At 36.9% G+C, this 21,244-nt stretch overlaps 1 protein-coding gene across 8 annotated transcripts in view; it reads right to left on the bottom strand.

Moving 5' to 3' along the window:
* The window catches only part of Mef2a (myocyte enhancer factor 2A), a 126,792-nt gene that overhangs the window by 95,878 nt on the left and 9,670 nt on the right, over positions 1-21,244 (bottom strand). For 4 of the 8 annotated variants that reach the window (XM_028872796.2, XM_028872800.2, XM_028872798.2 and 1 more), the window contains exon 2: positions 919-971. The exons of the other annotated variants lie outside the window; for them this stretch is intronic. The gene's annotated coding sequence lies outside the window, so the exon portion shown is untranslated. The remainder of the gene's footprint in view (positions 1-918; positions 972-21,244) is intronic. 8 annotated transcript variants of the gene reach the window in all.

Raw genomic sequence — 21,244 nt, 5'->3', positions numbered from 1 at the left:
GATCTCCTGATTCTTTTGCCCCTGTTTCTCTACTGGTAGAATTAAGGTATGCCACTATGTCCAGCAGCAAAAGTGTCCTTGAAATGACAAGGAAAAAAAAGAGCAAAAAAATTAACAACAATGAACAAACTTTCCCCAAGATTTTACTAATGTGACTATCAGGTTCAATCCCTATTAAATGTTTCAAATTTACTTAATTTTAAACTATCTAGTATTAATATAATTTATGCTTCTTCTGTCATAAATAAAAAGTGAAATTCAGATGAGGTTTTACTCATGAAAATATCTAAGGAACACACATCTTACTAGCTTATTCTAAGCACTAGACTAGACCAATGCCATCAAAATAACTAAATCCATACCTTTGTAAACATGAGCTCATGAAGATAACTTAAAGCCACACAAAACACTCAATCTTCTAAACAGCCCCTAAAAGTGTTCTCTTTTTCTCTCTGACCTTCACTTCTTCTGAGGCACAAATAGACTTCCTTTGACTTTTTACTTGAAAATCTTTCCTTAGATTATTTAATTCATGTCCTCTAATCCTATTTTTTTTTCCTTTTCCTATTTATTATCACAGGAAACCAGGATGTTCTACTTAAGACCGGTATTGTCAAATGAAAATTAATATATTAATTAACATTTTACATGGAATACATGAGATGAAAAGTTCAAGGTTATCTTATGAAGGCCAGATAAAACACAAGAAAACTTGACAATATGTTCAATATTACACATTTCAATGAGACCTTACAAATTTCCTCAATAAATCTAAACTAATCTCCCAAGATAAACTCTAAAATTACTGCCATCCAAGGTCACAAAAATAGCTTGATTTTTAGTAAAACACTTCACTATGGTTACATTTCATAATATGGTAAAAGGAAAAATATCTTACTAGACATCAAGTACTCTTACATTTGATCCTTGTAGAAAATTCTTCTTTGTTCCTTTTCCACAAGATGAAATTCCTTAAGAAAGAATAAAGGAAAAAGTAAGGAGCTGGGTTATTATTCTTGACTCTTAGAAAATTAAACACGTTTTATTATTACAAAATTCTAATACTCAATACCATTCTTGGTAGATAACTTCAAAAATACTTGCTAAATGATGCAAAGTTCAGTTGGCAAAAGGCATTTGTTTTACTTAGCTAATAAAATGCCAGCCAATAAAGTATGTGTCACGTCACACCCTTTTTTTTTTTTCAGGAAATATTGCCTAAATGCTCAGTAATACTTGCAGTATGTGATTCAAAACTGAATTCCTACAACCTATTTTCCTATTCTCTATATCATATGGCATCCTTATATTAACTGCACTGTGTATACAGCCTATTGAATTCATTAACTGCAACAAAAAAAACAAACTAGTTTAAAAGAGTTCAAATGTTGTATTGTGTTTAAAAGGAAAACGCACTAGAGGCAGTGATTTGCATCATCCTAATATGTGTCTATGCTCCAATACAAGATGTATACCTATACTTTCACCAGCTACCTTCTATGAAATAAGAAAAAAATAAGGTAATGAATATACAAGGGAAAAAATGAACAGAAAACATCACTTTCAACAATTCAGCTCAATTAAGAAAACTACCCAATGTATCACATGCATAAAGAACATCCTGGTCCTGACATTCTTGCCTGGAGACATTAGCAGGCCATTTGAGTAAAAAGGGAAAAATGGTTAAGTCATACAGTTGTGTTAACACAATGATACAGAAATGCATGCTTAGGTAATTCAACTAACCCCCAAGCAAATCTACTTTATCTAATGAAAATGGAATATGTCTCTGCAGAAATCAGGTGTTAAGAATCTAAGCCGGCAGTTTTAATTGTTGTGAGGTCATGATTTTTGTTTCTATTTTGAAAAGCACACATCCTTTAAAGGAATCAACACAAACTGCCAAATACTCTTTTTACATTAGCAAATTAAATATTAAACACTTCAGCCATTAAAAGATACACAAAGAAGCCTCTTTTTCTTGGCAAAGGTATTAAGAAGCTTGTTTTAAAATGAAACTTTGGGCTTTTAATCTAATTTATGAAAATACAGAAAAAAATTAGTATTTGCTTTGTGTGTCATAGTGGAGATAAAGGTTTACCAGCTTCTTTCAAGGTAAATAACTGATTAAATGGAAATTTAATAGATCACGGTAAATATACTTCTACAAAAATTTGCTCAATTTTATAAACTGTTACCATGTTTTGATCATCTTCTCAAATACTTTTCAAAAGGCGGTATTAAGAATCAAGTTTTCATACTTCTTTCATAACGGTCTAACTTCAGACATTAACTTAGTGCTGTAGACGTTATCAATTATCTAACCGACCCCCAAACTCACTGCCTCACCTAGCTGAAACTAAGACAGCCTGCACCTCTGTAGCTGCTGGCCCTATTTCCTCTACTGTCCATTTATCTAAATTGCCCCTAACTGGGACTACTCACACTGCCTAAACTATCAACCCCAGTAACTTTACACTTTTACCTCTCACAGGAAAGAAATGACCATCCCCTCTGTCTTCTATAGGGATCAAATAAATGTTCAGTTAAATCACACCATCATCAAGGCCATCCTCAGGAAACTGTCACAATTATCACCACTTCAAACAAATAAAAATATTACAGTTTTGCGAGTATAAACCTCTTCTATTATGCTGATATGCATTTATTTTCAATTTTTTGGGGGAGAGGGAAGTTCTCTGTAACAGTCTCCTGGTTGTCCTGGAACTCACTTTTGTAGACCAGGCTGGCCTCGAATTCACAAAGATCCACCTGCCTCTGCCTCTGCCTCTGCCTCTGGAGTGCTGGGATTAAAGGCGTGTGCTTGCCACCACCGCCTGGCTACTAATAGGCATTTTAAAAGATCTATGTACACTGCTCATTTTTATATCTTCAGCAGCTAGTCAACGTCTAGCACATAATTCAAAACATTCAGAATATACTTATTGAGATTCTAATATATTCCACACATTTTCTAAGTTCTAAGAATATCTCCCTACCTTTATTTCTCACCTCAAAGGATTTAAATCCTAGTAAGAAAGAACTTAACACAAGACAGATAACAAATAAATGCGGTAGGTTAACGGAAAACTATTAATAAAGATAGCAGGAAAGGAAGAACTGTCCGAGGGAAGGAACTGAAATTACAGAGAAGACGTTCAGGGAAGGCCTAACACAACACTGCAACACAGTAAGTGTTAACGATGAAAGAGTACTCTAATGACTTGGCATATATTAACTGATAAAAGGCCAAAAAAGTCATCAGTGTCCTATCTTTATCCTCAAGAGGAAATGACATAATAAAGAAGCAATTTCTAAAGTTACACAACTAGAAGAGTGGTGAAGCCGGGTGGACATCCAGGGACAATTCTGACTGCCGTGTGAACCGGCATGTCGAACAGTTAACACCTTAGCTGAGTAAACAGGTGAAAACGGTTAAGCTCTACAATTGGCTAAGACAATATAGGCTAATAACATGACTAAGAGTGACGCTGTGATATACTAAGAAATAAATATGATCTCTGTTCTTTGTTCCTGACACTTAGCCCAGTGTTTCACTTCTTGGAATCTCTAGAGCTGTGGTTCTCAACCTGTGGCTGCAACACTTTGGGGGGGGGGGTCCAAATGACCCTTTCACGGGGATCGCATATCAGATATCCTGCATATCAGATATTGACATTGTGACTCATAACAATAGCAAAATTACAGTTATGAAGTAGAAACAAAAATAATGTTATGGTTAGGGGTCACCACAACATGAGGAACTGTATTAAAGTGTCACAGCATTAGGAAGGTTGAGAACCACTAAGCTAGAGTGATGATAATGATTTTTTTATGATAATGAGATGGCTGGCGACTGGGGGGAGTTCTTAGATAGCTTCCAGATGTGACTGGTCCCCCAAACAAGACCAAATCATGACAAAATATCACCAAAGATGTAATAAATCATACCTAAGTAATGAAACCCTCTAAAAACCCAAAGGACAGGCTGCTGGATACATGGGGGTCTGGAGGACAGCATGTCCAGAGAGCTCCCATGCCTATCCACATACCTTGCTCTCTGCATCTCCTTTCTCTGGCAGTTCATCTGTATCCCCTGCAATATTCTTCATAACACCCATCACAGACTCACACCCAATTCAAATATTCAAAATCAGGAAATCTTGAGCACTGACATGACTCCAGAAGCAGAAAATTCCATACCTAGTCTTCATATAACAGGTTGAAGTAATAACACTGATATACTCAAAATTGTATAAAATTACCCTCCCACTATGTACATAAGATTATGTATCAAACATAACTGACTTCTACGTACAGAATGGTCCCTAAGATATTGCCTTACATTCATACAAGTATTATATCATTAAAATTCTAAAATCTGAAATACTTGATCCAAAGCTTTTCAGATAAAAAAAAATATTCACATGTACAACAGGTAAACAAAAAGAAAGTACCCCCTTAATTTGGTGGGCTGCTCCAGCAAATCAGTGAAACTTGTAAGGATGCTTTGGTAACCCATGGTTTATAGCCAGTTGTTCAGAAATAAAAAAACACAACTTGGAACTGGGATCAAGCATCTAAAATGGGGCTTAAATAGGACTGAGCCTGCAATGTGTGAGATAAAGTATCAGAAATGAATTTAATTAAGTCATCCACCCGGTTTCCACTAGAGAAGGAGATTTCAGGATATGGACTATTACCAGAAATAAAAGGACATTTCATAATACTTTGCGCCAGCTTTTTAAAAATACAAAATAATTATAAATGTTTATGAAGCCAATAATAATTCCAACATACACGAAGCAAACATTACAGAATCAAACAAGTAGATAAATCAATTATACTTCAAGATTCAAAATACCTTAACAATAGTACATTAGTAGATAGAAAATTCAGTAAAGACATCTAACCTATGAATAATGTTATAAACCAACTTGGATTAACTGAACACTACAAACAACCATGTTAAAAAAAAATGTATTCAAGTACATATGTCTCCTGGAATATTCATCACAAACATATACAGGACTATAAATTTATAAAGACTGAAATAATACAAAAAAAAATGTTTTCTGACTACAAACAAATTAAAGATTAATAACAAAGTCACTGGGAATTTTCCAAATACTTGTAAGTATACAAGTCAAAGAATCATAAGGCAAAAGTATACTGAACTAAGAGATAACTAAACTATCAGATTATAAAGGAAACTAAAGATACTTGGAAATTTACAACTCCTGAGTGCTAATGTTAGGAAAGAACAAAGGTTTGCCATTAGTATTCTAAATTCTCACCATAAGCTAAGAAAAACAATATATTAAACTTAAAGCAGAACTAAAGAAATGATAAGTTGAAACTGCTGAATACATGAGGACAAATATACATCAAAGTCAGTAACACGAAGGTGACTGGTTCTTTGAAAACTCCTATCTAGACTAGTTAATAAGAATAAAAACACAAACTACTATATATCAATTTTTTTTTTGAAAAAGCAATTGCTACAAATCTTTCAAACATGAAAAGTATATTAAGAACAATTTGGTATCAATAAATTTGACAACTTAAAAGAAGTAGAGAAGATTCCTTGAAATATATAGATTATCACAGCAGAGAGACACCAAACAAACTATATTAATAACTTCAGGTCTAATAAAAATTGAGATCATAATCAAAAGGATTTTACCACAGGAAAAATATTCCAGATCCAAACAGAACCAGTAAATTCATTAGTGAATTCTTTTTTTTTTCATTAGTGAATTCTTTAAACATCTAAATATTTAATGTTAGTCTTATAAAATCTCTCTTAGGAAAGAAACAGGAAACGACTCTTCAATATGTTGAAGATCAGCATAAATACCCTCACATAAAAATGAAGCAAAGAGAAGAAAAAAGAAGCTATATACTAATATTACTGACGTGTACATATGCAAAGGTCCTTTTAAAAATTATCAGGTCAAATCCATCAACATATAAAAAAAGGAACATAATACAAGTGAGGTTTGTCTCAAGGACACAAGATTGATTCAGTAGTCAAGAAATGTAATTCACTATGTTAACATCTAGGAAAAAAAAATCCATCCACTTAATTTCAATGAATGTACTGAAAGCTATTTATAATAAAACACCCACTCATAAAGAGAGGAATGGGAATCTCAGCAAACTAGGGATGAAGGGTAACTTCTTCATTCCAGAAAGGGCACCTATAGAAAACCTACAACTACACCATCCTTAAAGGCAGAAACAGACTCTTTAAGATTAGCAACAAAACAGTGATGCCCGCTCTCATCATTTCTAGTCACCATTTGGGGAGGGGCAGGTCCTAACCACAGCAACTGTGCAAGAAAAACACACCCAGACTATAAAACAGCTTCTTCGCACACTTAACATGACAACATATACAGAAAATGCTAAAAGATTATAATAAAGTGACTAAAACTAAAAAGTGAGTCTTGCAAGAGTAGGACACAAACCCAAAACTAATTGCATTTTTATATACTGAATGGCAAATACAAAATTCAAAAATTGTTTAAGATTTATTTTTATAGTATGTATATGTCTATCTATAGGTACATGCATGTAAGCAAAGGTGCCAGTGGAGGCCAGAGGCTATTGGAGCTAGAATTACAGGTGGTTATGAGCCAGAGTATGGGGGCTAAGAATTCAACTTAGATCAACTGCAAAAACAGTATGTGCTCTTAACCTCTGAGCCATCTTTCCAGGCCCAAATTTTTAAATTTTAAAATGTCATTTATTTTGGCCTCAAAAGTATAATACATGCAGACAAATTTAATAACACATGTGCAAGACTAACACAGTGAATACTAAGAAACACTAAAAGAAACTAAGGAAGATCTAAAATAAATGGAGACACCATGCTCATTCACTTCAATATTCAATACTGTTATAACACAGAGTCTCCCTAAATTACCTACAGATTCAATCAAAATTCCAGCAAACATCCTTGTAAAAACTGATACAGAAAGGAAGTGGTGACACACACCTTTAATCTCAGGAGGCAAAGGCAGGTGGATCTCCATGAGTTTGAAGCCAGCCTGGTCTACAGAGTGAGTTCCAGGATAGGCAAGGCTACACAAAGAAACCGTGTGTGTGTGTGTGTGTGTGTGTGTGTGTGTGTGTGTGTGTGTGTGTGTGTGTGTGTGCGCGCGCGCGCGCGCTGGGGAGGGGATGACACCAACCATTGACATGGTGCCAAGCATGACAGTACACACTTTTAATCACAATTGGGAGGCAGCAGCAGAATTTCTGTGAGTTCAAAGGCGACAAGGAGACTGTGGAGGCCCACAAAGGTTTCCTAATGAGATCTAACCTTGCTTTACCCAGCAAGGCAGCATTAGAGGATTGCTTAACCATGTGCATGGTTACTAGGTGAACCCTTAGAAGAGTCTACATTTGGCTGAAATAGGGGGAGGTCTTTTACTCCTCCCCTTGGTATTCCTATAAAAAGCCCTTTGGAAGAGATAGAAGGGGCCGGTAGATATTGATCCACACCCTCCCAAGGCTATCCTGTGTTTCTTTTTCTCTCCCCTCTATCCTTCTATCTAAATATTTCTCACTTAACCCTCCTGAAGAGTACCCTGAGGGACACAAGTGGGAGCAGGTCTCCCACAGATGGTGCTAGGAATGGGACCAGAGACTTGGAGAAAAAAGGGTTGAGGTCCCACAGGAAGTTTGGGCATGACCAATTATGTTGTAAAATTAAGGTGGGGGTATTCTATTTTCGGGAGTAAAAGTAAAGTGGCTGAAAGATACCCAAATGAAAAGTGAGGCTATGGTCAATATCTCTCTCCATCTAGGTTTCTTTTTTTCTTCTCTTAATTTCTGTCTAAAAAAAAAAAATTAGGAAAAAAATATAAGGTAGAATGTAGGAATATAGTGTAGAAAAAACTTAGGGTAAGAAGGAAAAGACTTAAGGTAGAATACAGGAATATAGCGTAAGAAAAAAACCTGGGATAAGATAAGCAACAAGACAGAGGAACTATGTCCTTGATTTTCCAACTATGGGACTATGAATGCAAACTCCTGGGAAGAATCAAAGTGAGAAAAACAGGCAGAAAAAAACTACTGTGGAAGTTTTGGGCCTGTAGACAGCTTAAATCTAAGTCCTGTGCGGCAGAGGAAAGAATTTTCCCTGAGGCAGATGCAAGTGAAATAAAACTCTTCACTACTCTGACATTGTTACTGTATGAAAACATCATACCATCAGAATTAGTTTCCTCTTAGCCATGAAGCCAAAGTTTAAGGAACAGAAGTCTTGGGAAAAACTTAATAATCTTTTTCTCAAAAATTGAAAACTTTCTTGGGAAAAACTTAGTAATCTCTCCCTAAAAAAACTGGAAGCTTTTCAGGTCTTTCCTGCTCAGATTTCTTTCGCACCTAGAAATAACATCTATCAGTATGGGAAAATCACCTGTAATTGCTCTTGAAAAAGCAAAAAACCTCTTGAAACAGAGCAAATCCTCTCTGCTAGTCCCATCTCGACTTCAAGCTGGTATGAGAAAATCAGCAGATGCTTTAGGCCCTAGCCAGAATCCCCTGTGGCTAGAGCCTAACAAGAGACAACCAGGAAAGCGCAGGCGGAGAGCCGAACAGAGACAACACCCCCCCCCCCAGGGTGGGACAGCAGCTGAGGAGAAGCTGCTTTGCAATCCTCCCTACAATGAGGGAGGCAAGGTCTGCGTTCTAGCAGTCATGACAGCACGAGAAGAGCTGAGACAAATTTGACTGTACAAACAAGGCCAGCAGGAACGGCAAGAGTCGACCACTCGACTGCAAACCCCAAGTTGGGGCTATGGGGGGGGGCTCTTTTCTTTTTTCTATGGGGGGAAAATCTTTCAAAAAAAAACCTCTTTTTTTTTCAAGTATTCTCATTCCTTTTCACTGACCTAGTGAGGTAGGGAGGTGAAGCACCCAAGGGTTTTCGATTCTGGCAACAAATGCCTGTCTGAGGGCACAAGGACAAGCGGGACTCTGGGCACAGTATCGGGTGAAAAATCTGATTAGAGAGGTACACCTGTTAAATGGTAATGCAGGCATCCTAATGCAAGCTAGGGAAGAAAAAATCTTCCATGATAAAAGCAGAAGCTTGATTTTGGCTTCAGCAGGAATACATACTATATGAACGGATGTTTTCTCCTGGACCCAAAAACGCAGTATGGGAAATGCAGTTCATTCATAAGAGCGGGATAATAATAGAGAAAGGCAGCTTGGGAAATGTAGTCTGTAACAACCTGACAATATAGAGAAAGGCAGTTTGAGAAATGAAGTCCATAACAGAGATACCAGTACTGCACTGCCCAAAAACTGTTTGTCTGTTTGTTTGTTTGTTTGTTTGTTTCAGTGTTCATTTTTTTTTTCAGTTCAAATTGCAGGGGGTTTTTTTCCCCCCAAAAGATTTTACAAAGTTTAGCCTTACCTACTAAGAACTAGAAACAGGCAAATAGCTTGGCTGTCAGAAGGCAATTAAAATGCTAATACCATTTGTCAACAAGCCACTTTGAAACACTCATAATAAATCTTAAAAAGCAGCTTTAAAAAATTAAGAAGAGAGAATTTTTCCCTTAGTCAAGCTTAGAGCCACTGATAAATTAGGCTCTGACTTCAAACTCTCAAGAAAATTTCAGAATATCAAAGCTGACTATAAACTCCAAACTTTAAAAAGATGTTTACTTTCTGTCTTGTTAAAAGAAAATGTGCCGGGCGGTGGCGGCGCACGCCTTTAATCCCAGCACTCGGGAGGCAGAGGCAGGCGGATCTCTGTGAGTTCGAGGCCAGCCTGGTCTCCAAAGCGAGTTCCAGGAAAGGCACAAAGCTACACAGAGAAACCCTGTCTCGAAAAACCAAAAAAAGAAAAGAAAATGTAACAGTTCATTTAAGAAATCTCTTCTAGATGTTTGCTAAGTTTCCTTTTGAATATAAGTTTGTAAAAAGTGTAAATGTTGAATAAGTATAAATCGTTTTTTATTACTACATCAATATATGTCAGGTCCAGACAAATTAGGTAACAATTTTTAAAGGATAAACAAAATCAATCACATTAGAAGCATCTTGAAGTTTTTATTACTCTTTCCTTCAGAAATATTTGAATACTTTTTATGATAGCTTAAAATATAATTTTATGATCTCAGTGGCCCCCAGAAAATTTAAGAAGTGTCATAAGTAGGGGAGCTTTTCTGTCTTATTCCTAAGTTTCCACTCTTCCTCTATTTCTGTTTAGAAAGGAGTAGGTCTCCTATAAGCCTCCCACAATCAAGTTAGTTTGTAAAAGTTTTTATAATTAGCATGGGTTCTTTTTTTTTTTTTAACTTGAGTGGATACTTTGAAGTGATTTGAAATGATTGCTTTCTCCTAAGAATCAGAATAGTCTCTTGAAAATTGTATTGAACATCTGATAGGAGAGAGTTTTGATCCAGTAAAAGGGATTGGCGCTGCTGAGACTGCACCTTAGACTCACTCCAAAAAGGATATTCTACCTTTATTATCCTCTACTCCTTTACTGGGAGGTGTTGCAGCTATGGATAATGCTGTGGATGTTTGCAAGCTCTTAGGGATCTGGGCCAGAGCCGAGTTAAGCTCTGTACCCCCTCCTGCCAGAGGCTGGTAGCCAAAGACTGGCAACTTTCTTCTTGACAGCTTCCAACCTAAGCCAGAGTATGCTTGATGGAAAGTATATCTCCATGATGGTTAAGGAAGATCAATCAAGAAGGACAACCAAAGATAGGCAGAACCTGGGAGACGCTTTATTATATCTAGGAGGAATTGTGGAGGCCCACAAAGGTTTCCTAGTGAGATCTAACCTTGCTTTACCTAGCAAGGCTGCATTAGAGGATTGCTTGACCATGTGCATGATTACTAGGTGAACCCTAGGAAGGGTCTACACTTGGCTGAGCTAGGGGGAGGTCTCTTATTCCTCCCCTTGGCATTCCTATAAAAAGCCCTTTAGAAGAGACAGAAGGGGTTGGTGGATATTGATCCACGCCCTCCCAAGGCTATCCTGTGTTTCTGTTTCTCTCCCCTCTATCCTTCTATCTAAATATTTTTCACCCTCCTCAAGAGTACCCTGGGGGTGGGGGTAGTGGGAGCAGGTCTCCCACAGGAGACCTTGGCTCAGAAACAAAAAATGCAAACAACTGACATGGCAATTCAAAACTGATAATACAAATGCTATGGTATACTCTTTGGATACAGAATGTCACCCACAGAGGCATGTGTTTGAACAGTTGGCCCCCAGTTGTTGGTGCTGTTTTAGGAGGTTCTGGAACATTTGAAAAGCAAGGCCTATTTGGAGGAAGTGGATATCTTAGGGTTGGGTTGTGAGTCTTATAGCCAAACTTCCTGTCCATCTCTCCTTCCTCATCTCCCCAGAAGTGAGCAAGCAGCCCCATACTCTTAGCACCACAGCTACTCTGACCACCACACCTTCCATACCACTGGACCACAAGCCAGGAGCCAAAACAAATCCTTCCTCCCCTCTGTTGCTTTTGCCAGTTACTGGGTCAGAGTTTAAAATAACACAACCACTAAAACAATCTTATGAATAATCAAAGATATGAGGACTTACTATACCTGATTTTAAGACAATGTAATATAGTGTGTTCTTGTAATTAAACACCTACACACACAAATCAGTTGAAAATAGTGAATACAGAACACTCCACCCTCTCCCTCCCTCTCTCCTTCCCCCCACCTCTTTCTTTCTCTCTCATCTAATCTTCAACAGAGGTACCATAAAAAGAAAAGTCTCAGCAACAAATGATACTTGAACAAACAAATAGACAATGACATTAATTGCCATTTACAAACATTGACTCAAAATGAATCATAGTAAACCCAAGACAAAAATTCTACTAACTAGGGGCCAGTGAGATGGCTTAACAGGTAAAAGCTCTTTGCCATCAAGCCTGACAATCTGAGTCCAAATGGGAATCAACAGGGTAGAAGGAGAGAAACAATTCTTGCAAGTTGCACACTGATCTGCCATGTGTGGTGTGGTGTGTGTGGTGTGTGGTGTGGTGTGTGTGTGTGTGTGTGTGTGTGTGTGTGTGTGTGTGTGTGTGTAAGGATAAATAAAAATTAAAAGGGTATATATTTCACAAACCTTAATTTTTTAGTTATGCTAAAAGGCACAGGTTTGTCAACATAGTGTACAAAAACCAGGTACCTTAAACGAAAACACTTGACAAAGATAAAATTTCTTTGAAAGAAATCACTGAGATTTAAAAATATATATATATATCCATAATACAATGGACACAATTTAAAAAGGCTTATCAGGAACTGTTCTAGTTTCCTGTTTAAATTTGTTGTTTGTTATGAGACAGGATCTCACTATGTGGCCCAAGCTGGCCTTGAATTGGCAATCCATCTACCTCAGCATCCAGAGCATGGGGATTACAGGTGTGTGCCAAGCCCAACCTATCATGAAAATATAAAGATTTCTTATATAAAAATACAAAGAAACCAAATTAAAATAGTTAAAAGATTCATTTCACCAAAAATGTGGATAGCCAGTATGTAAATGAAAAATGTTAAATATTATTAGTCACTAAGGATATGCAGTTTAAAGTTATAGCATGATATGCAGATATACTAATTAAAGTGGCTCAGTTTTAAAGGCAGACAATACAACACAAATAATGGGGAAAATAAAACTTTCACTCATTGCTGGTTGAGAAAATAAAACTACACAATTACACTGGAAACCTGTTTTGTGACCAGGAATCCTACTCGTTTGTATTTTCCCATGAAAATGAAAATGTCTGTATAAAGAATTGTATTCATTCAAATGTCCAGGTTTTATTCATAATTTAGCTTCAAACTTGAAACAACCAAAATATCATCAAAATTGAATGCAGAAAATGCAACCTAGACAAAATGGAACATATCACTTAAATACAATAAACATGGATAAATTGTGAAAGCAGTCTGATGAGGGCAAAAGTAGGCAGATATTTGCAGAAGTGTCCAACCTGTGGCTTCAATGCATACCAGAAGAGCTATGAATGTAGCCCAATACTTTGGTAGATGGCATCCAAATGATTAGATAGCCCCACAAGAGTACAAACGATGTGATTTCATTTAAAACTTTCAAAAGTTTGAGTAACCAACAAAGAATATACATGATCCACAACTATATCATGAAAGCCATTCAACTCTGAAAAACTTTAAAAGAAAAAAATTAAAAAAAAAAACCTGCATATTAAGGTAATCTGAAGAAAGAGATCAAGAAGACAGTAGAGGGAAGAATGAGAAAAAGTTAAGTAGCCTTTGCCTGTGCCTTCTACTTCAATTATACGTATTCTCTATTTCTGTCAAATGAAAAAATGAACCTAGCACTATGCTGAGCACTAATTCTTTAAGAAATAAATCTCTACTGATATAAAAGGACAAGCATTAGTGTCTTTTACAAGCATATTAAAGAAGTCTCACACTTCTAATTTCTTCACCACAAGAACAAAATCCAACACTCACTATCCAGGCCTTTGTGTGAACTACAGTCTGGCCTCAAGCTCTTTCACCCTTACCATCTATTTCTGAAAAGTCTTTCATTTTAGACAAAATGTGGCCTATATATAGCTCTGATTTTCAATTTTGACTTTTACTCAAAAATCTCTCTGTGCAAAATATCTTTTGTACATGTTTAATTAAAAGAAAAGAAACTTTCTCTCCTGCTCAAATATCAATGCCTCATGAAGTATCCTCTATCACCTGCACACCCTTCCTTCCTGAACTCTGTGACCCATCATAATATCTAAGAATTACATGACACTTATCAATAAAGCATGGTAACTAATAGAATTTATCCTTCCTACACCGCTACCTCCTAGTAGCAAAGAACTACATCATGTATGTTTCTACTCTAAATCAAAGCTATAAAAATGGTTAAGATTGTAGAAAAGGGTAAAGAATAAAGCCATTAAAAGGAGATGGGAACAAAATCAAAAGAAATTACCTTGGGGAGCTTCAGACTTCAGCCAAAATACAAGAAGTTGGGGGAGAATTAATAAAAAATATTAATTTTGGCAAATGTTCATCCAAAAGAACAATAGGAAGAAAGAAATCCAAGATGTGCATTTTCCAGTGGACATGGATCTGGAACCATGCACTGGAGCTGGATCTACTCCATGAATCAGTGTTCACATGGTCCACAAAAGATGTGCTCAAACTGCAGAAGTGGTGAGCCCATCTCACAAGAATGCCTGTTCAGTGCAATGCCTGTGTAAGACTTACAGAAACCATAAAAAGAAGTTAAAGCACCTAAGTGAAGTTCCAATGACCAGCATATGGGAATACACACTGATTACATTCAAATAGCACTCAAATGGCAGGTAGATAACTCTTAAGCAGTCACTAGCATCAAAAGATTTTTATTTGTGTTATAAATTGGAGGAAATGTAAAATGGGCAAGACCACAAAAAACAAGAGAGGAAAAAAAAGAGGTGGAAGGAACATTATACCTTGATTTTCAAGGATTTAACATCAGAAGAAGTTATCTTTTCGGAAAATGCCACAGACTAGATTGCTGTAAGAATAAAGAGTATCACAGGGCACCCTTGGCTGAATATAACTCACATATATATTCATTGGTCCTATAACTCACATATTTGTAAAAAGGCATTCTCAATTTATACTATGGACATAAGCCTTTAAATTAACAACTTTGTTTTTTGGTTTTTTTGCTTTTTTTTTTTTTCCAGGAAAAAAGCATTATGATTCTAATAATAATCCAGAACTAGCATGCACATGCTTTGGGGCATGAATATCTAATTTTGATTTGTTTATTTCTCCTCCAAAACATTCTAGAGCCTCTAGCTAGCTCATCAATAGAAGGTGAATGCCCAAGTCTCTTCCTCACTAAAAGCTTTATAGCACCTGACAGTATAATTTGATGGAAATAGAGATTTCAGAGTGCAATGGTGGTAGTATAACTTACTCTAAAATATTCCACTTAATTTTTTAATGGAAAGGAAAACGACACACCATAACTTGACAGAATGTTGTTCCTGAAGAACAGCTGTGAATGAAGTGTTATAGCCAAAACCCTGCCCTTGATCTCTGGAGCTTCACACACTGACTTCAACACAAGAATCTGTGGAAAAGAGGCTAGGAAATGGACTCAAGGGCTGTTCTCAAAGAACATCAAGAACACAAAAGCCATTCTAAATCAGGCAAATTAGAACACAAAAGGAAAAAAATTCCAAAATCCTGGTGTAACAAAGGAACAGGAGTAACTTAAAGAGTCTAGGTGCCACGTAAAATGACACTCTCAAGTACATAGTTCCCAGAGGAACAAGGGTAAAAATGAGAAAAGAAAAATGTATCATTAGAAATTGTATAATAAAGATATATATATATATATGGAAATTCATGGCTATACAAGACAAGAGAGAATCATAAAGTTGGAATTCTTACAACCCTTTTCTATTAAAACAGACAAAAATAAAAACAAAAATATTACTGAAAGTAACAAAACAGTTCCACACTGTCAGTAGAGAAAATTATTACCCTATGAGCACTGTACAGTACCTCAAAACATGAAAAATTTAAAAGTGAAGTCCAGAAGTGCTGCTTGCCGCAGGAATATATCATAAGAACTCAGCTGGTTATGGCAAAGCCACTGGATCAAGGATTTCCTCCAAAGGAAGCCAAATTCCAAGGAGCTTTTGGTGTTACTTGGCTGTCTTCTGTCAGCTGTCTTCTGTTATGAAAATCATGTGTGCCTTCATAGTTTTCCCAATTGACTTTTCCCTAAGAAGGACTAACAGTGTGAACTGATCACTCCCTGGACATACACATTCCAGGTATTTGGAGAACAGCCTCAGGAAAGGCTTTCTTTGGAATCAGATATCTCCCGTGGCCACTTTCAAGGACTAGCAGTAATAACAGTCCACATGCAAGTCTCCTGGTTTAAGATAAATTCCACAAGGAGACACCGCCTAGGTCAGGTGGACGTTAGTAATAGCTTTACACACTTTAGCTCGGACCCTCCTTTCTTACAGACTTACTAACTTTATAGACCTCTAACTCCTTACCTAACCACTTCTAGGAATATTTAGATAACCTTCTGCGCTGACAGCTATGCTCAGCCAGAACTCCCAGTTCCAGCCTCCCTGTAATTATCATTATTGGTAGCATCCGGCCAGGTCCATCCCCAGATGGAGGAAAGTACCTTATCAGAAATACCTCTGTACTCTCTAAGAACAGACTTAAGCATCCAGGCTACCTGTTTGAGAAGGCCTGGCGGATATGCCAATTAAGCTTTACTTCCTCCTTTCCCAAAACTTACCTCTAGTTCCAGATCTCCCTTTAACTATCATCAGAGGCATCTAGCTGTACACAGGTTGCCTAGCGACTGAGCACACTTTCCCCCACCCTGCAGAAAAATGGCAGATAGCTTGGACAGATATGAGCCACAGGAAAAAAGACAGTTTTATTTTCTCCCATTGACCTAGCAACTTATAGATTCTTAACATTTTCTACTAATCACATTTAAGAGTTTAATAGTTGAGCACATAAGATCCCTCTTCTTAGATATTACCCGAATTTAGCCTTTAGTTAATTCATTTCCCCATTGGTCACTTCCCTTTGGGGTTGCAAATGATAATTAACGGTTATTGCCTCTCAATGTGATTCTTATCACCCCTCCGTTTGATCCTAGAAGCCTGGCTTTATATACCAGGACTATCCAGGGCACAAGGGATGGAGAAGTAAAAGGTGAATGGAAGAAATAGATGGGTAAGAACTTGAGAGGAACAAACTGAGATGGGGAAGAACTAGATTGAGGGGCTAGAACAGAGTACTAGAGAAATGAGATGGAAGATAAGGAAGAGTCAGATGGGAAAGTCCTAGCTGGGTAAGAACAAGGTGAAAAGGAGCTAGATGAGGCAGAGAGAATTAAGATAGAACTTAGAGGGAACAGTGGATAAACAAGAGAGAAATCAGGCAACAAAGGAGCTAGGCACGAGAACAGAACTGAAGCTGTGTATATAGGATGTTATGCCAGAGGAATTAAAGCAAGTGGACTATAGAGCTCGGTGTGCTCAGGTTCTATTTCCCGAAATAGTCCTCACTGTTAGTAGTTCTCTCTCCTGAGCCTCTGGGATGTATAATATTAAGGCTGGTCCCGCTAATATTATACAAGACAGAAAAATCACAAAACAGAATTTGATACATATCAAATAGGGAATACTTTCTCAACCCAAAACTATCACCTCAGAGAAGAAAAAAGTGATTGAACCAATACTCTAAACAGAATTAAGATAACACAAGCAAGCATTAGAGGATATGAAAGCCACCAAGAATCAGAAATCTAAAATTAAAAACAGATAGAATACATGAAGAAATCAAGGAAATAGCTGAAAGTAGGGAAGAAATACAAATCATTACAGAAATGCAGCACAAATACCAAGATGTAAAAGGGAAAATTGACTCAACAGAGTTACAACAGCTCACCACACATCTTATGAGACACATACATCCATATCTAGTATTTCATTTGATTTCTATAATTCTACCACTTCACAATAACTCACAAGCCACAATGCTTGGGACATTTCATTCACATAAGCAATTTTCTCCATTGTAAAGTGCCATATTTTATGCACTTATGTATTACTTAACTGAACATGGCTGAAATCAAATTATTTACCCTTTTTTTAATGTGTCATTGGTAAAGTTTCTGAGTGTTGTTTCCCTAACCTCGCTGATCCTATGAACCGTATGGTTCTCTAATTGGAATACAAATGCTGTGCTACAAAACTGACTTGTGTGTGCATATGTGAGTCAGTACACACACATATATTTTCAGCACCATCTACCAAAGAAGGAAGGGAGAGAAGGAAAGGAGGAAAGGATAAAGAAAATAAGTAATAAATCTCATTGTATCAATGAACACATCAGTATCCAGATGTGGGTTTCTAAATACCATCCACCAAAACAGGAAGTCAAGGTTATCTAGAAATGATTCTAGAGTTGAGATGGGGAAATATAAAGCCTGGAGTTTCTTGTAAGAAAGTGTTCCGAAAGAATACGGATTATGTCAGTAGGAACAGGAGAAAGGGAGGAGCTTTTTAGTGGTCAAACCAGAACAATCTGAGCAACATGATTTACATCAGACTATAACCTACAAAATAACATGGGCATCTTTGAGTCTGTACTGATAATAACGAATCAACACGTAAGTGAAGGAAAAGGAACGCCTCTTCATTACAGAGGCTTATCAATTAATAAATGGTTAAGGGAGAAAGAAACTACAAAATCACCAGTAGGTAAATTCCACAGTGGTACATAGTGCTGTAAGTGCTGTAAGATAGATGCTAAAATGAATGGATGAGAGTGTGAAGAGATACCGGAAATTAGCAGAGCCTCAAAATATCTCCCTGAAGATATGTATCAATTATAAAACTGTGACTTCACAGAGAAGACAGCAGACAGCACCTTAATGAAGGGAACAGACTAGCATGTTATATACTGACATTATATACTCCGGATACAAAACATATCTCCTAACAGAATGCCATTACTTCAGAGACACTACTGCAAAAACTGCAAAATCCCCAATCTGAAGGAAGCATCAGTGAAAACTACACAGCAGGGCAATCTACAAAATAATGACAGTATCCCTTCAAAGTCTTATGGACAAGGAGAGAATGAAGACAGGAGAGTTAAGGGGACCCAAGAGACACAAGGAACAAATGCAATGGAGTGGGATCCTAGAAGAGAAAAGGGTTAGTAATAGACAAATTGATAAAAATTTAATAGGTTAGTGGCACCATATCACTATTATGTTCCTGGTTTTGATTGCTACACTATGGTTTTATAAGACATCCAACATTAAAGGAAGTTGCATGACACACAAACACTCTACCTATTTTCTCAAGGTTTTTTTTTTCTCCTAACATTATTCCACAGTCAAATTGAGGTTGTCTATTAGTGGGAAGAACATTTAAAAAAAAAAAAAACATTAGTCTAATTTATACAAAAACTAAGTAAATTAAGATAATTCCTATGATATTTCAAAATGATCTATCAATGGCACAGTACTCCATCACTTTGTTCCAATTCACACCCAATTTGTTATATTAAAAAAAAATAAAAGAATACACACAGAATGACTTTTGCTGGGACATAAATGAGTATTGCAGAGTTCAATGCCATATATTTTCTGGTAATATGTATATCATTTTTAAAGTCCAAGTTTAAAATACGAAATATAAATAATGATTAGGAAGATACTAAGATGTTCACTGATCCATTACATTATTCACCTCATTTTAAAATTTTAATTAAAATATAATTACATCATTTCCCCCACTTCCCTTTCCTCCCTTCAACACCTCGCATTTTCCCTCCCTTTAGCCCCTTCCATGCCCCCTCTCAAATTCATGGCCTCTTTTTGATTATTATACATAAATTATATACCTGTAAATATATAAGACATTTACCCCATCATCTGTAAATCTGATGTTTCACAATTATAGCCACTATTTAACATAAGTTTTAATAGCTGGAGCAATTTAGCCACTACTGAGTAGCCACTTTTAATGCCTAGGGCATTAAATAATCTCTTGCTTTGTTTGGAAAAAAGTCTTTATTGGAAGGAGTGTTTTGTTTTCACTTAGGATAATGCTGAAAATATAGCATTAGAATTTTTCACTTCTATTTTCCAAAACCAAACACTGAATACCTTGAGATTATCAAGACAGGGTCTCCTGCCTTAGGGCAGACACACCCTCAGAATTTTTTCCCTAATAGTTAAGTCCTTTCACTTCCCTAACCACTTCATATCTCCGTTTCCATTCCTCTTCCAACACCCATTATAGGACAAAATTCCTAAGCCATATCATTACCGAGAGCTCTAGTACTTCTGGTAGTAATGTCATAGATTACACTCTCTGACTACATATCTGAAATCTGCTCTTCCTTCTGTACTTCCTCTAGCAGTTAGCAGTCCATTCCTTCCACAACTGCCCAGCGCACAAACTTTATCATACGCTCCATCACTGGTTCCTTTAGCCTACTTCTAGATATCAAATACATCTATTTCTTCAATCCTCTCCGCACCACTGTTAGCCAAGCTCCTGTGCCCTTTTCAGGTTTAAACCTCCTCATTCTTCTCTCTGACCACCAAACTCAACCACTTCAAATGTTGAGATAAGTTTCCACAGTGCAACTAGATCATGTCACCATCACCCCTAACCCCACCCCCAAATGCTGGGGACCAAACCTAGGGCTTTGTACATACTCTACTCGGACAGAGCTCTAGACCAGTCCCACGAACATTGCTTTTTTGACTCATTTCTTCCTGGTCTTAAGATGTTTCAATTTTCATTGGATCAAGTACAAGTACCTTAACAAAGCTTAAAGGTTTTTCATAACCTGATTCCAATTTAACCTTAGCTTCCACTACTATTTGGTGGACATCCTGTCTGCCACTTCCTGCTCAATCATAAAGTACTCTCAAGTTTCTTTAAAGCAATCTGGTTCTAGTTAGCTCTATTCTCCCTCTTCACATTTTTTGTTCTGTTTTTCTTGAAGGATGGTATATCTTTATTAAGAAGGTTCACAATGGGTGGGGCCTTGTGAAATTCCCCTTCCATGTTAAGTATGTCTATTGGTTTTGTACTTCTTTGGATCTTGCTTAGGCAGTCATGTTGGCAAGGTATCATGGGTGTACCTTCCCTGTCCTGTCTTGGAGACACACAACAGACTTCCTGGTCCTCTGGCTCTTACAAAGTTTCTACCCACTCTTCCTAGATGTTCCCTGAGCCTTGGGTGCAAGAGTTGTGTTGAAGAGGTATCAATTAGGCTTTAATTCATGTATCAATTCCTTGGAGCTAAGTAGTCCTGGCTTCTGAACCTAGGTTAACTGCTCCTACTATGTGTTTCTACCAAATTCCACACTGCATGTGTTAAACACATCAAAATCAAGCAACCAACCAAAGCAGGATACAAACACGTGTTTTCCCCAACACTCTCAAGTTAACTATGAAAGACAAGCCTTATTCACATATATTCCCCAGCACCTCAATGAAACAGATAAACAAGGTACTGAAAAGTAAAGTAAAATTACCAAAGAAACTGAATGGGTCGAAAAATAATTCTAACTCTGAATCCATACATTGTGGCACTTAATTTTACTTCCATTAAAAAAAATGTAATGTCTATTAGGTACATAATATGTGACAAAATTAATAAAGATTTAGATGTAATCTCATTTTATAAG

The sequence above is a fragment of the Peromyscus leucopus genome, chromosome 1 (assembly GCF_004664715.2).
Source record: "Peromyscus leucopus breed LL Stock chromosome 1, UCI_PerLeu_2.1, whole genome shotgun sequence".
Lineage (NCBI taxonomy): Eukaryota > Metazoa > Chordata > Mammalia > Rodentia > Cricetidae > Peromyscus > Peromyscus leucopus.
The sequence above is the reverse complement of the archived record's forward strand: the minus strand, read 5'-3'. Positions and strand labels throughout refer to the sequence as shown.